General features: G+C 39.5%; 1 pseudogene; it reads right to left on the minus strand.

Annotated features, from left to right (window-relative positions):
* Positions 1–207: 207 nt before the first annotated feature.
* LOC116646746 lies at positions 208–3424 on the minus strand (annotated as a pseudogene).
* Positions 3425–17813: the final 14389 nt, after the last annotated feature.

Raw genomic sequence — 17813 nt, forward strand, 5'->3', positions numbered from 1 at the left:
ACTCAAATGAATTACCAGGAGGCATTCATGATTCAACATTCACTTCCCTTGGCAGACCCCTACTCCTTTGGCTAGGAGTACGTATGGATGATGCTAGCATTAGGAACCTCTCCTTACCTCTTGAAGATACTGCAGAACCTGCTTCTCAAAAAATAGCTGCCCAACAAAAATTCCTAGACTCTGGCAAAAGCTGGTTTGTTTGTTTTTTTTTTTTTTGCTTTGTAAACAATACAGTTTTATACAAATATAAAGTTATGCACCTTCAAAAGCTATCACTCCAATAAAGACACTTATTCAATTAAACATCTTTTTAAAATTTTTAATAATGTATAAATACATTCCACAAAATAATCTACTGGTTAAAAGACACCAACAAAGTTTATAGAACCTACAACAGAATTTATAGACTCCTACAACCGCTTGTAGATTGTGACATATATTAAGAAATACCATTAATACAAAGGCATGATTTATAATATCCCCATTATAGCAAGAAAAAAAATAGATTCATACAATAAAATGTCTTTTAGGCACTTATTATGCCAAGTATTTAAATGATTATTCTATGATATAAGAATAATACTCTTATAGTGATAAAAGATAGATTTCATTAGGCCAAGGCCCACTGAAGAGCTTCCAGGAAGTTCTAAAGTAAAATCTGGCTTTCCCTTCCAAAAAATAAATAGAACAGCAGCAATCTCTAAGGAATCCCCCAACCATAAACTGTGAAAATTCCATTTACGTTAATTGGGCCTTAAGGACATGAGTTATTACAAATAAAAATAAAATTTACAAACTAGTTAACCACTGGCCCAAATTTGTTTTTTACCTGCCTTTGAGTGACTAAGATAAGACGTTTTGTCACGAAGTATACGTTAAGGTGTAAAATTAACAATTATCTCTAACTTACACGTGAGCCAAAGTGCTCACTCTTCCCATGGAAGCAAAACTTTCTTCTGACAATAATCTACAGAAATAATATGTACACACCTAGATTTCTGAGACAGACCGAGATCATCCTCCTATATTCTACGGATCCAAATGCAAAGGTCTCCATTACGTATGTACATGAACGCACTTTCAGTAATTTGGGATATACGGACATTACAGGACTACGTGCGTACATGTATAAACCAGGAAACAATTTTGACAATGTTCCTGGCCACACCATACTTTCAAGCCCCAAAATGCCAGAAAGAGACTAAAAACTTGATATGAAAACTAAACTTTCCATTTTTTTTAAAGTAAATTTTAAACCGGAAAAACAAACCCAACACTCCTCTTTGCAATATGTACTGAGTTCCAAAAGCCTCAGAGTCAAGAATCTCTTCAGCTGTTCCCCAGTGCAACAGGACACATGAGCTTGCTCTGACTCTCTTCAGGAAGTCTGCTCATCTCCGGTGTTTTGTTTTAAAAACTGCTCTCCGAGATAAGATGTAGCCATGTTGGTCGAATTCTTCCTGCTGCCCACTTTGCACCTGATGTAACCTTACAGGTCGGCACCTTGTAGCACCACACCCATGATAACCACAACCACTTCGCTCTGAAGGAGAGGAGCGCGCTGAAGGCGAATATCACCCACAGCACTGGACAGGCAGTAACCAAAAAATCCTTGATTCAGCCTCGGAAACAGGTTTACTCTCTTGAGCGGATGCCTTCCTGGACTGAAACACCCAGTGGCTTTTTCCATCTTCATCCATGTGATTCCACCAACGCAGACCAACCATGAGTCTACCTGTGACATTCTTGACAGCCCAAAAGTCACACAACAAGATAATTGTCACCATACAGGCAATAAAGCCGCTGCTGAACAATTCACAAAGAAGATAGACTACAACTGCACTGACTCGAAAGAGTAAATGGAAAAATGATGCCACTGGGTGTCTGATCTTGGATTTTTTTGGTCTGTTAGTGGTCTCCTCTTCCGCATCAAACAGGGAAACATCCTCCGTGTCATCATTACCAACCTGCTGCAACATGACGGCCCTGCACCAGCCCCACTTCTGGGAGCCACCCAAAGCTGTTCTTGATAATAGGATAGTTTTTGATTATCTCTTAGCAGAGCCAGGAGGAGTCTGTGCTATGGCCAGCACCACTTGATTCACTTAGGTGGACTCTTCCGGCAAAGCCGAGGCTCAGCTATACAAGATCACTGAACCAGCCAGTTGTCTTTAAGGGACTCCTTCAACGAAGGTTTCTCTTTCACTTGATTCTGATTGGTTTGGATCTTGGGGACCATGGTCCCAAACTACACTCTAGATTGTGGGGATTATCCTCCTTATAATCTTATAATAATCATAGTAGTCGCCCTGGTGAGCTGTATTAAGAATACTGTCTTTATGCTTATCAATTGACCATGGAAATTGAGCTAGCCAGCCCAGAAGAGCATGGCTGAGAGTCTTCATTTCTTATTCCTTTTGTTGTTCAAATAAGACCAATGATATCCACTTGCCATTTCCCTCCTACATGGGACAAGACACGGGAGATGTTTGTCCTCAGCTCCACGGGATGTGCACTCCATCTAATGATGTTTTTGATTGAGGGGGGAAAAAAAAAAAGGAAAATAATGCTTAAGTGACACGGTGGATGAGCAATGCTTTCTGTGGATGATCCTGATTGAGAGAGGTAAAAGTAAAAGGATTTCTATCTAAAATAGTACTGGAGGAATGAAATGGATCATCTCACACATATACCCTCAGAAGTATGAAACTGAAGAACTGAGAGACTGATTCCCTGTAAATTCCTGATTTACAGCAGACCAAGACTTATCTCCTGACCAGTGAACACCCACCAAGACTCTCTCCCCATCCTCAAGCCAATGAACTTAGTGCTTAGACTCTGGCTGGACTTCCTCCTCTTTGTACTCCTTGCCCATACATATGTCCTGCCCCAAGCCCTCAGTGGACTTGCCAGTAGCTTGCTACAGCATGCATTTCCAAATTGCAATTCCTCTGCTATTCCTGAAAAAAACTCAATTTCTGGTAATTTGAGTTTGCCTCAGTGTACCTATTTAGGGTGACAAAGTTATAGAAGTCAAATTCGAACTAGCTTGAACAAAATACAAAATTCACTTATAGACACAACTGGGAAGTACAGGGCTGGAACTAGGATTCAAGAACAGCTGACTGGTTTGAAAAATCAGCCCTTTGCAGTGCCAGACTCATGCGGTCCAACTTAGCCAATGTAGCAGACGATAGCTCTTCTCTTCCTGACATCGGTTTGGCCAATCTGAGTATCTGGGAGAGACAGAGTATAAGAGTCCCCAAAGGATGGGATGGAGGCATGCTATGTCAAGGTAAATAACACAGTCAAAAAACTAAGAGCCTACTGGAAAAGTGAAGAGTAAATACATTGCTGTATTTCACAATGTTGTTGCTATGGGAGCCCAGAAGAATGAGGGACCAAATCTTTGTTTTAAAAAGTCAACCTGGGGCACCTGAGTGGCTCAGTTGGTTAGGCGACTGCCTTCGGCTCAGGTCGTGATCCCGGGGTTCTGGGATCGAGCCCCACATCGGGCTCCCTGCTCCGTGGGAAGCCTGCTTCTCCCTCTCCCACTCCCTCTGCTTGTGTTCCCTCTCTTGCTGTGTCTCTCTCTGTCAAATAAATAAATAAAATCTTAAAAAAAAAACAACCAAAAAACTAACCAACCAACCAAGAGTCAATCTTCCATGATTAATATACGTGTTACATCATCTGAGTAAATCCACAGAATCCTTAGACCTTTATACCTCATTTCTCTTCAGCACAGCATCTCCTCATAAAAACTCTACAGCTTTTTTAAAATTTTTATTTATTTGACAGAGAGAGAGACACAGCGAGAGAGGGAACACAAGCAGGGGGAGCGGGAGAAGGAGAAGCAGGCTTCCCGCCGAGCAGGGAGCTTGATGTGGGGCTCGATCCCAGGACCCTAGGATCATGACCCGAGCCAAAGACAGACGCTTAACGACAGAGCCACCCAGGCACCCCCAAACTCTACAGTTTATTTGACCTTCTACCTCCTACTTTCACTCCCAATAGCCACTCCTTCATCTTGAGAAGACTTATTCTAACTTTTAAATGAACAGTATTTTCTAGTTAGAATACTTGCCCAAAATAGGTTGAGCTTATTTTTCAATTGTGTTCCTGTATGCATTATCATCATTAAGATTTCAAATGGGGAGGCAGTGGGACAGGTGAGAAGAAGCAGGAAAATTAAATTCCAGTTTAAAAAGCAAACTTCAGGCATCCTCATTCTGAAATGCCTTTTAAGTACATGCAAAATTTCAGATACTTAAACTGGAGGACACTTAAAAATATTTAAATATTGAGACATTCCTTCATAGAATCCTGAAGAGGAAAAAATACAAGTGAAAAGCCCTGATATTAAAAATAAACATAACTAAACATGCATAAAGGTTGACTCATTCAGGTAAATTCCTCAGAGGCCAATTGGTATTTCCATGGCTGGGGACAACAGAAAAAAACAAACAAACTATTTTTGAGGACGCCCAAAGCCGATTACCTATGACCAGCACAGAAACATAAAAGGTGAACATAGGCTTTTAAAAAGGAACTTTGGTTTCCAAAGAAAACATCTTTTTAGGTGTATCAGAAGTATTTAGGAAAAATAGGTTGTACATCAATGCTGATCTCAACTCAGGAAGGGAAACAAGTCATTTAAAATGCACTATTCATGGCTCCCTTAAAAAGGGGGAAAGGTTCTGAGGAGGGAGGGATTCAAACCCCACATTGGGCACCCACTGCACTGGGGACCTGCACCAGGAAGATGAGCTCTCATCATGTCTGGCTTTGGAAATCAGCAGGACTTCACTTGGAGAGCCAGAAGGCTATAGGAAACGGAGGCATAGAAATTTTCACCAGCAATGGAAGCACTGGCAGGAGCCGTTTTCCCTGTCCTCCATCAGTGTAGCTGGCCTCATGCTGGCAGCTACAGTTCTGACATTCTTTATCTACGTTGCTAGCACCACTCACCCAGCTTCAGTGTTCCCCTGCTGACTTGCCACACCCAACCCATCTGCACAGCAAGGGCCCCCCAGTGCTGCGCCCACCCCACCATGCCCAGCCAACAGCTTCAGCTTGGACCAGTGCCCCTTCAAATTGTCTCCTGCCCCAAGGAGGAAGAGGCCAGCCCCACCACCAGCATGCCCACAACAGCTGCAGCCAAGTTTTGCAGCCAGTCACACCAGGGCTAACCCCACCCACTAGCATGCCTGCAGCAGCTGCAGCAAAGCCCCTCAGCCAGCTGTGCTGGGGGCCAGCCCCGCCCACCAGTGCACCCACAGCAGTCATGGCCCGGCCACAACAGGAGAGTGCATGCAGTCTCTGCAGTAGATATCCCTGGAGCACCTTGTCCTGGGGGCTGGGGGATTGCATTTCTGGGACCCATAGGATGCCTTCTACCTAAGACCACGGACTTCAAGACCAGGAGATGTGGTTGATTTACTTAATAGATAGCAACAAACCCAGGGAGTCAGACAAAATGAGGAGATAGGAATATGCTCCAAATGAAAGAACAAGACAAAAACCTCAGAAAAAGAATGAAATGAAGTGGTGATAAGCAATAAAGAGTTAAAAATAATGGTCATTAAAGATGCTCACTCACCATGGGAGAAGAGTGAATGAACTCAGGGAGAACTTCAACAGAGATAGAAAGTATTAAGAAGAACTAATCAGAACCGAAGAATAACAGCAATGAAGAATAAGCTCAAAGGACTCAACAGTAGACTAAAGGGCTCAGAAGAATGGATCAGAGATCTGGAAGACAGGGTGTGGAAATCATCCAAACTGAACAGCAAAAGGAAAAAAAAAAAATTAAAATGAGGATAGGTTAAGAGAGACCTCAGGGAGAACATCGAGTGTACCAACATTTGCACTATTGCAGTACTGCATTATGTAGGGGTCCTGGAAGGAAAGTCAGAAAGGGGAAGAAAACTTGTTTTAAGAAATAGTAGCTGAAAACTTCCCTAACTTTGGGAAGAAAACAGACATCCAGGTCCAGGAACAGAGCTCAAGAGAAGAGAAACCCAAAAAAGTTCACACCAAGACACATAATAATGATGTCAAAAAATTAATATATAGAGAATCCTAAAAGAAGCAAGAGAAAAGCAAGTAGTTACATATAAGCTAACACCCTAAGACTATGAGCTCATTTTTCAGCAGAAACTCTGCAGCTACAAGTGGCAGGATATACTCAAAGTGCTGAAAGAAAAAACTTACAACCCAAAATACTCTACCCAGCAAAGTTATCACTTGAAACTGAAGGAGTTTCCTAGACAAACAAAAAAACTAAAGGAGTTCATTCACCACTAAACTGGCCCTACAAAAAACGTTAAGAGAACTTCTTTAAGCAAAAAAGAAAAGGCTGTAAATAGAAGTGAGAAAATTATGAAAGAATAAATTTCCCTGGTAAAAACAAACATATAGTGAAGGTAGTAGATCAACTGCTTATAAAGCGAGTGAGCAGTAAAGTCAACGATATCTATAATAATAAGGTAGGGGATACACAATATATTTAAAATATGGATGTAAAATAGGACAATACATACATAAATCATGGAGATGAGGGAGTAAAATTGTAGCGCTTTTAGTATGTTTTGGAATTAAGCAAACTTCAACTTAAAAAAAGACTGCTATATACATAGGGTGTTATCTAGGAATCTCATGGTAACCACAAACCAAAAACCTCTAATAGATACCTAAAAAATAAAGAGAAAGGAATCCAAGCATAACGCTAAAGGCTATCAATACTTTTATCAGACAAGATGGACTTTAAAACAAAGACTGTATCAGGAAGCAAAGAAGGGTAGTACATAATGACAAAGTGAGCAATACAACAAGAGGATGCGACAATTGCAAATATCTCTGCAACCAACAGAGGAACACCTAAATATATAAAGGAAATATTAACAGACATAAAGGGAGAAAATGTGGGTAATAATAGTAGGGGAGTTCAACATCATTTACATCAATGCACGGATCATCCAGACAGAAAATCAACAAGGAAACAGTGGCTATTAATGACACACTAGATCAAATGGATTTAACAGAAAATACAGAACATTCCATCCCAAAACAGCACAATACACCTTTTTTTCAAGTGCACATGGGGTTCTCCAGGACAGATAACATGTCAGGCCACAAAACAAGTCTCAAAAAATTTAAGATATGGAAATCATATGGAGTCTCTTTTTTAACCACAATGCTCTAAAACTAAAATAAAAAAAAAAACTAGAAAAAATACAAACACATGAAGTTAAACAACATGCTACTAAACAACCAATGGGTCAATGAAGAAATCGAAAAGGCAGTATTAAAAACACCTGAAGACAAATGAAAACGGAAACACAAAGTTCCAAAATCTTTGGGACAGAGCAAAAACAGTTCAAAGAGGGAAGTTTATAGCAATTTAGGCCTACCTCAACAAACAAGAAAAATCTCGAATAAACCTGATTGTACACATAAAGGAGCTAGAAAAAGCAGCCCCAAATTAGAAGGAAATATTACCTATCAAAGCAGAAATAAATGAAATGGAGACTAAAAAACAATGAAATGATCCATGGAACTAAGAGTTGGTTCTTTGAAAAGATAAACAAAATTGACCAAAGATAAACAAAATTGATCAAACTTTAGTCAGATGCATGAAACACACACACACACACACCCTTAACAGAACTCAAAATCAGAAATGAAAGAGAAGTTACAGCCTAAGTACAAACAACAGAAATACAAAAGATTGCATGAGACTATGAAAAATTATACATCAACAAATTGGACAACCTAGAAGAAATGGATAAATTCCTAGAGACATACAATCTTTCAAGACTGAATCAGAAAGAAATGAAAAATCTGAACAGACCAATTAGTAGTAATGCAACTGAATGCATAATAAAAATCAAAACCAAAACCCAACAAAAAAAAGCCAAAGACCAGAACTGTTCATGGTTGGATTCTACCAAACATTTAAAAAGTTATTATCCGGTCTTCCCAAACTACTCAAAAAAAAAAAAAGAGGAACACTTCCAAATTCATTCATTACCCTGATACCAAAACCAGACAAAAGCCCTACAAAAAAAGTTACACACCAACATCCCTGATGAACACAGATGCAAAAATCCTCAACAAAATAATAGCAAGCCAAATTCAACATTATACTCAAAGATTCATTCACCACAATCCAGTGGGATTTATTTCAAGGATGTGGGGATGTTTCAGTAGTCGCCAATCAATGTGATACATCACATTCACAAAATGAAGACTAAAAATCATACAATCATCTCAGTAGCTTCCAAAAAAAAATCTTTGACAAAATTGAGCATTCATTTATGATTAAAAAAAAACAAACTTAACAAAGTGGATATAGAGGAAACATACCTCAACATACTAAAAGCCTACACATAACAAACCCGGAGCTGACATCATACTCAATGGTGAAAAGCTGAAAGCTTTTCCTCTAAGATCAGGAACAAAACAAGGATGTTCACTCTCATCACTTTTATTCAACACAGTGCTGGAAGTCCTAGTCACAGCAATCAGTCAACAAAAAGAAATAAAAGGCATCCAAACCGGTAAGGAAGAAGTAAAACTGTCACTATTTGCATTTAACATGATACTATACATAGAAAACCCTAAAGACGCCACAAAAAAGAAAACAAAAACCAAAAACCTATTAGAACTAATAAAGGAATTCAGTAAACTTGCAGAATATAAAATTAACATACAAAGAAATGTGTTGCATTTCTATACACTAATAATCAAAGGGAAATTAAGAAAACAATTCCATTTATAATTGCATCAAAAAGAATAAAATATCTAGGAATAAATTTAACCAAGGAAGTGAAAGACTTGTACTCTGAAAACTCTAAGACAATGATGAAAGAAATTAAAGACATAAACAGAAAGATAGCCCATGCTCGTGGATTGGAAGAATTAATCTTATTAAAATGTCCATCTTGGGGGCACCTGGGTGGCTCAGTCGTTTAAGCATCTGCCTTCAGCTCAGGTCACAATCTCAGGGTCCTGGGACCGAGCCCTTTATCGGGAGTCTGCTTCTCCCTCTCACTCTCCCTTGGTGTTTCTCTCTCTCTCTCTCTCGCTCTCGTTCTCGCTCTTTTTCAAATAAATAAATAATAAATTTAAAAAAATGCATCTTACTCAAAGCAATCTACAGATTCAATGCAACCCCTTTGAAACACCAATAGCATTTTTCACAGAACTAGAATAACACTAAAATTTGTATGGAATCACATAAAACTCCAATTAGCCAAAGCAATCATAAGAATAACAAAGAGGAAAGCATCACACACCCAGATTTCAAACTATAACTACAAAACTGTGGTAATCAAAACACTATGGTCCTGGCACAAAAACAGGCCGCACAGACCAATGGAACAGAACTGTAAGCCCAGAAATAAACCCATGCTTAGATGGTCAATTAATTTACGACAAAAAGAGGCAAGAATATACAATGCGGAAAAGACCATCTTTTCAATAAATGGTGCTGAGATAACTGGACAGCTGAATGCAAAGGAATAAATCTGGACCATACACAAAAATAAATTCAAAATGGATTAAAGACCTAAATCTAAGACCTGAAACCATACAACTCCTAAAAGAAAACAGGCAGTAAACTCTTAGACAATAGTCTTAGCAATATATCTATTAACCTGCCTCCACAGGCAAGAGCGACAAAAGCAAAAACAACTGGGACTACATCAAACTAAAAAGCTTTTGCACAGTGAAGGAAACCATCAACAGCACAAAAAGATAGCATCTGAATGGGAGAAGGTATTTGCCAATGATATACCTGGTAAGGGTTAATATCCAAAATATATAAAGAACTCCTACAACTCAAATCACTACAATTTGATTAAAAATGGGCCGAGGACCTGAAAAGAAAAATATTTTCTCAGAGAAGACATACAAGATGGCCACGAGACACATGAAAAGATGCTCAACATCACTGATCATCAGGGAAATGCAAGTCAAAACCACAATGAGAGATCACTTTACATCTATCAGACTGGCCAAAGTCAAAAAGACAAGACGTAACAAGTGTTGGTGAGGACGTGGACAAAAAGGGACCCTCATGTACAGTTAGTGAGAATGTCAACTGGTGCAGCCAGTATGGAAAACAGTAGGATGTTTTCTCAAAAAATTAAAAATAGAAATACCATATGATCCAGCAACTACAATTCTGGTTACTCAAAGTAGACGAAAACAGACTAATTCAAAAACATATGTGCACCCCTATGTTCATGGCAGCATTATTTACAATGGTCAAGGAATGAAAACCACCTAAGTGTCCAGTGACTGATGGATAAAGAAGATGGGTATACATATACAATGCAGTAGTACTCATCAAGAAAAAAGAATGAAATCTTGCTATTTGTGACCACATAGTTGGACATAGAGGATATTAGGCTAAGTGAAATAAACAAGATAAATACAAATACGGTAGGAGTGCACTTATATATGGCATCTAAGAAATAAATGAACACAACAAAAAATAAACAGACTCATAAATATGGAGAACAAATTGGAGGTTGCCAGAGGGGATGGTGGTGGGAGAATGGGCCAAGTAGATGAAGGGGATTTACAAGTGGAAATTTCCAGTTATAAAATAAATTAAGTCATGGGGATATAAAGTATAGCAGAAGAATATAGTCAATATTGTAGTAACTGTGTATGGTGATCAATGGTAACTACACATCGCAGTGAGCATTTTGTAATGTATACAGATGTCCAATCACTACTTGTACAACTGAACAGCATGAAATGTCAACTATTGTTCAATTGAAATAAATATCCCTTAAAAGAATCCATTTAATCATTAGTCTCAGAAAAAACAAAAACAAAAACAAAAATGGGGGAAATTAGCTGGAATCTTGGCTAGCATAAACACAATATGATGAAATTATATAATGAACACATCCTAGAACATAATAAAAGTTTAGAAAAGTTGTAAACAACTTAGCACTTCCTCTATGGGAGACCCCTGTCTGGTTTCTTTTGAGTTGTCTTCGTTTGTCAAATGTGTATATAATTATTGTGTATTTCAATGCGCAGACGATCTAAAATCTGCCAGAAGAGCTAGGGGAAAACTCCAATACAGACAAGGCACAGAAACCTTTGAAGGGACTGAGTGGGGAGGTATTATAATAGGGCTGGTATCCGGCTGCTTGAGGAAAATGTGGAGAAATCTGCAAACATTTGATGGTTCACAGCTTAAAAATGCAAAGAAGGTATAGGACCCTAAGGTTTTTCCTAGGATTAACAGAAAGCAAGCATACTTCCTTGGGTAAATATGGTTGTTTTGAGCTAGTATCGGAAGAAAACCTGCTTGCTAGGAGTCTCCAGAGGGTGTATTGTTTCTGCCTGAGAACAACACAAAGGTGTCTTTTAGAATAAGCAAAACCGAGTTTGGTTTGGCGTGTGTATCATCATTCCAAGAGCTGTGGCCCTTTAAATCCGGCTCTCCTGTGTACAAACTTAGTTTAATGTTAGTTTCACTTAATAAAGATTTTTTACTTTTATAGAAAAACTGTAACAGAATGGATGATGGGCTAGATTCACCCTCCAATTTTTTATGCTCAGTGGAGCCATAATTTAACCCTGCCAGTTCTCGTTGCATACTGAGCATCTCCACCAAAACACCCATTATCCCAGAGGCAAGGAGGGGAAAAAAACAAAACAAAACAACTTTCTGCAGAGGCTCTACCCAAGACACGACTGTCCCTGTTGAGGGGACTGCCTTTTGCAGGAGAAAACAGAGTATTTACCATTAGTATCTGAACATCTCACCTACACAGAAATGAGAAGGTCAAAGTGACCACACTACACGGGAATCCTCCCATTATAAAGGGATTACAGGATCCCTTTGAAGTAGCATCTTCTCAGAAGTTTGCTTATAAATTAAATAACAAAGGAAGGCGTTGCTGATCAAATACCCATTAGTATTTTAGGTTTGTGTTTGTCATACATTCTAAGTATTTTAAAATAGATATTTAACCTAAAAGGTTACCCTAAAATCTTGTCTAAACCACTCACCTGGTAGCTCCTAACCAACAGGCTGAGTACCTAGAAAGAAACGCCGCCTTAGCCATACCAGGCTGGCAAAGCCCGAATCTATCACATTCACTGGGACTTAAGAATAGGGATGAGCATTTCAAAAATTGAGCCTTCAAAAGACATTTATTTTAATTTTTTAAAAATGCAATCCAATGAGCAATACCTCTCATTTTTTTTTTTTTTTTAAAGATTTTATTTATTTATTTGACAGCGAGAGACACAGCGAGAGAAGGAACACAAGCAGGGGGAGTGGGAGAGGGAGAAGCAGCCGTCCTGCAGAGCAAGGAGCCCGATGCGGGGCTCGATCCCAGGACCCTGGGATCATGACCTGAGCCGAAGGCAGATGCTTAACAACTGAGCCACCCAGGTGCCCCAATACCTCTCATATTTAAAGCTTGCCTTCAAGAAATACTTAGATAGGAAAAAGCCTGGAGCAGAGATCAGCAAACATTTTACGTAGAGGGCCAGATCGCAAATATTTTAGGCTTTGCAGGCAGTACGGTCCCTGCCACAAATGTTTAACTCCGTCATTGTGTGACAGCAACCACAGACGATATGTAAATGAACGAACGGCTGTGTCCCAATAAAACTTTATTTATAAACCATGGAATGTGAATTTCATGTAAGTTTAAGGTGTCTGGTAGCACATTCTTTTTGATTTGTCCGACCATTTAAAACTGTGGAAACCATTCTTAGCTTGCTGGTTTCATAAAAAACAGGCTGTGGGTCGGGTTTGACCAGGGGCCAGAGTTTGCCAACACCAGGCGCGGGTGCGTGCGTGCGCGCACACACACACACACACACACACACACACACACACACACACACTTCAAACTCTTTCTATAAACAAAGGCTGACATCAGAAAACTGTACCCACCCACGAGGGAGAAATGGGGTTGTAACTCCTTTTATTAACTGAAGGCTATATTAACTCCAGGGCTGGGGGATGGAAGGAATAAGTATTTGTTGAAAACCTAGCACGGTGACAGGTGCGATCCTTAAGCCTTTCCGATTTTATCCGAACAACACTAGGAGAGGTTACTTAAACACGTACGCTTTTCCTAGAGGGGGAAAGAGACTCAGAGAGATGAACTGCTTTGCCTAGACCTGGTTCCCAGGGAGGATTTGAACCTGGGTCCGTCTTCAGAAAACATGTAGTTTTCCAGGGAGGAGTGGAGCTGATGGGGAAGATGGGAGGAGAAGAGCTGCCCTGAGAAGATGGGGAAAATAACAAACAAAACAAAACAAAACCAAACCTCAGCAAGCAGGAGCTTTGGGGCTGCCGGGAACAGAGCTGGCCTGGGCTGGAGCATGGATCAGAGAGTGAGCATTCACTGTTCTGCTACATAGCAGCCCCAGAGACCACCCCCCCATCAACCCAAACTGACTGGACAGTGTGACCCCAGATGGGCCCATGGTGCTGGGGCCAGCTGTCCTGAAGCGGACCGCTAAAAATTGAATTTAATTAGGGCCAGACCATACAGCAAATCAGCCCCCAGACAAGAGCTACAGCTTTACCACTGCTGTTCCAAGAGACAGTGTTTATATGGACTTCTGGCATTTCTTTTTTTCCCCCTTTTAACAAATACATAATCCCTGTGTAGACACTTGAGAAAAATATAAATAAGGACTATGAATTAAAAATTGTCCATCCAAATAATCACAGTTCACATTTTTGGGTAATATCCTTTAAGTTTTTCCGGCCTTTTATCTACAGGTTTTGAAGTGGGGACTACATTATTCACACGGCTTTTTGCGCCAAACGTATCGCAGACATGTTTCTATGTCATTTCCCAAAGGCAAATCTACAAGATGCCCAAGATGCCCCCCAAAACAAAGCAGAAGACCGTAATCAAAAAGGCTTGTGCAAATCTTCGCTGTGTTGGCGCCCCAGGTGTTAACGATACTTATCAGACCAGAGCGAGGTTTGCAAAGAGCTCCAGTGGAGAAACCTGTTCACGTTGCCAGAGAATCTCAAACTTACATAATCACGGGATCCTTCTGGAACATAACATTTGGGAAATTGATATTCTACAGAATATCCTTGGTCAAAAGCTGTTCTACATCATTTCTAATGGTGCCTAATATTCTGTTATTTAAATGATCCATTATGAACTATTATAAACAATACCACCATGTCCAGTTCTGCAACTAAATCTCTGCACACATTCATGGTAATTCCTTGGACATGCAATTGCTTTGTCAAGGATGTGAACATTATAGTTTTCTTTTTTCAGAAATGGGTATTGTCATTAAAATTTTCTTTGGTTCACGTAAGAACTTGAATGCTACTTTCCCTTTTAACTTTACTTCATTAGTAATTAATACTGAGACACTGAATCAGGCAAGTCTCTACTAGATGCTTAATATTCCATGTCTACACTAAGACCAACATGAAAAAGCAATTGAAACTCTCATATACTCCTGGTGAAAATACAAATTGGTACTTTGCAAAACCGTTGGCACACTTGACGTGTTAGTTTTCTGGTGCTGTATAACCAATTACCACAAACTTAGTGGCTTAGAACAAAACCGTTGTTAACTCACAGTTCTGTAGATCCGTCTGACACAGGGTGGCTGGGTTATCTGCTCCCGCACAAGGCTGAAATGGAGGTGTTCGGAGGACTGAGTCCTTAGCTGGAGCCCTCGGGGAGAGGTCCACATTCTAGCTCCTTCAGGTTGTTGGCAACATTCAGGTCCTTGAGGTCCTGTTTCCTTACTGGTGGCCAGTTGAGAGCCACCCTCAGTTCCTAGAGGCCACCCTGCAGGCCTTGTAGTGGACCCCCGGATCATCAAGCCAGGAACAATGCAGCAAGGATCCCTCATGCCTCAAACCTCTCTGACGCTCTCTTCTGCTCCCAGCAGCAGAGGAACTCTCTGCATTTAAAGTGGCTGGTGTGATGAGGCCCACCTGGCTATCTCTCTATCATAAAACCCACCTGGATAATATCCCTGTCATTAGGGCATGGAATCTGGCGGGGGGGGGGGGGGGGCACGTTTGGTATTCTGCCTGCCTCCTTCTATGACTGAGTTCCAGTCCCAGATATATACCCAACAGAGATGCATACATAATGTTCTCCAAAATGCATGCACAGGAGGCTAAGAGAAACACAACTCATAGTAGCCAAAATCTGGAGAAATTCTTTAACAACAGTAACGGTGTCTTTTTATAATTGAATATACAAATGAGCATGAACAAACTGCCCCTACTTAGAGCAACCCAAATGAACCTCTCGCACACAGTGTGGAGTAACCAGGTCAGTGTTTATGGGACTAAGTGGAGGCAAACCTAACCCAGCCCAGGAAGTCACAGAAAGCTTCCCGCGGAAGGTACAGTTTTCACCGCAAAGAATTAGAGGGAGTGATGGGGGAAGAGAGGGCAGGACTGGCTCTACAACTGAAAGAATAATAGGAACCGAAGTAACATAGCTGGAAAACTTATGAGCAGATGGGTATAATGAATGACAGCAAAGTGGGGGTGGGCGGGAAATGACGTGCCTGGAGAAGTGGACAAGCATCAGAACATGGAGAACCTTGCAGGCCACATTAAGAAGACTGACCTCGGGGCGCTGGGTGGCTTAGTTGGTTGAGCATCTGACTCTCGATTTTGGCTCAGGTCATGATCTCAGGGTGTTGAGATCGAGCCCCATGTTGGCTCCACGCTGGGTATGTAGCCTGCTTAATATTCTCTCTCTCCCTCTGCCCCTTCCCCACTCCGTCTCCCGTGCTCTCTCTCTAAAAAAACAAAGAAGACTGACCTTAATCCTGTTGCTGATGGCGACACGGGAGGTCCTTACAAAAGGAAGGATATGGACATATTTACAGCTGGGATCGTGACACTGCAAAGTGGAAGGTGAAATTTCAAGAGGAAAATGAGGACACTAGGTTAGTTAGGAGGCTGTTCAAGGAGTACAGGTTAAGAGATGGGAACCTGAGTTGCTGGAGTGAAGAGGGGCAGGGACAGTATTAGAAGCGTAGATGCCTTGTATCCACCTCTCTTCCCAAAATCTCTTCTTAAAGCCTTGTGAACGTTTTTGTAGTTTTGAATCCTATTAGCTCTCAGAAGACACATGCCAATCTGAATTCCCACTGGCAATATGCCCATCTCCCTCAATTCTTGACAGAATGGGTGCTTTTAAAAAAATTTCACCACTTGCATAGGCAAATAACTGTACCTCACTATTTTATATTGTATTTTTGATCGAAAGCATTAACATTTTTAAAATGTTCATTGACTGTCATTTTGTAAACTATCAATTCATGTCACTTGTTAGATTTTTCTAAATGTGTTCATTTCTTCATACTGACTTGTAAGAAGTTACACGTTAACGATGCTAACCCTTTTGAAGTGCATTTTTCCATATCCACACCTTTTGATTTTGTTTAGGCTAATTTTTCACTTATAATAGTTTCATACGATTAAGTAGTCAAATCTATTCATTTTTCTATTATTAGTTTCTACCTTTAGGTTTACGCATTTGAGTTCTTACCCAATCATGATTCGTGAATCTTTACCTATATTTTCTTTAGGGGCTTTAGTCATTTTATTTAAATCTTTAATTGATATAGGATTTACGTTGGTATATAGTATACTGTATCTTAATTTTTTTGCAGATAATCATTTGGCTAAGCAAAATGGATAATTCATGCTTTCCCTGTTGATTTGGAATGCCACTCTTATAAAATATATTAAATCCTTGTGTCTTCAAAACTGGCTGTAATTCATGGTAGGCCAAATTCCCCTACATCACTTGTCTTTTACAAAATATTCTCAACTGTTCTTGCAAGTAAGGGTTAAATTAGCTTCATATAGTGAACTGAAATGTTTCTCACCGTTTTCTATGCTCTATGTTCTAACAGTGTAAAATCTTAAAGGAGATATTGGTTCCTTAAAGGTTTGAAAGATTTTGCTTATAAGATTTTCCAGGTGCTGAAATTCTCTGACATTTGTCAACTTCTTTTACAGTTTTTGGTCCGTATAATTGTACCACCCATTAAACTGTTCTTTGGGGTGCCTGGCTGGCTCAGTCCATAGAGCATGTGACTCTTGATCTCAGGGTTGAGCCCCACATTGGGTGCAGAGATTACCTAAAAATAACATCTTAAAAAAAAAACAGGCAAACCTTCTTTTACTAAAAGAGCCATTTAATCAAAATGTCCAAAAAAATATTAACATGTTATACCTATAGCTAATTTCTCTTTTCATTCATAATAGGAATTCAGATTTTTTCTTGTTTGGCTTTGTCAAAAGTGTCTATTTTATTGGTCTTTTCAAAGATCCACCTCTGGGGTTAAATATCAATCCCATTTTAATTTTATTCTCTCCTCATGCTTTTCCTAGATTTTTTTTTCTTTTCACTTTTTGGCTTCTGAATTGATTGTTTGGTTTATTTTTATTTTGTTCATGGATTTAAGCATATAAGGCTCTAAGTTTTACTTGAGGTAGCGTTTTGGTTTTTTTTTTTTTTTTTTTTTGGATATATAATTTCCCCTATTTTTATTGTCTTAAACTGTGATTATAATTTGTATTTTCTCTTTGATCTATGAATTGACAGTATTTTAATTTCCACTATTTTAAAAGAATTATCCTTTTGCTATGAATTGCTCACTTTATTGCCTGGCGGTCAGAAAATGTAGTCTACAATGTGTGACTTATAGTCTTATTATCTCCTATATTTTTTTTTTTATTTTTTTTTTAATTTTAATTTTAATTTTTTTATTATCTCCTATATTTTTGTCCAAGTTCC

The sequence above is a fragment of the Phoca vitulina genome, unplaced genomic scaffold (genome assembly GCF_004348235.1).
Source record: "Phoca vitulina isolate PV1807 unplaced genomic scaffold, GSC_HSeal_1.0 scaffold37, whole genome shotgun sequence".
Classification (NCBI taxonomy): Eukaryota; Metazoa; Chordata; class Mammalia; order Carnivora; family Phocidae; genus Phoca; species Phoca vitulina.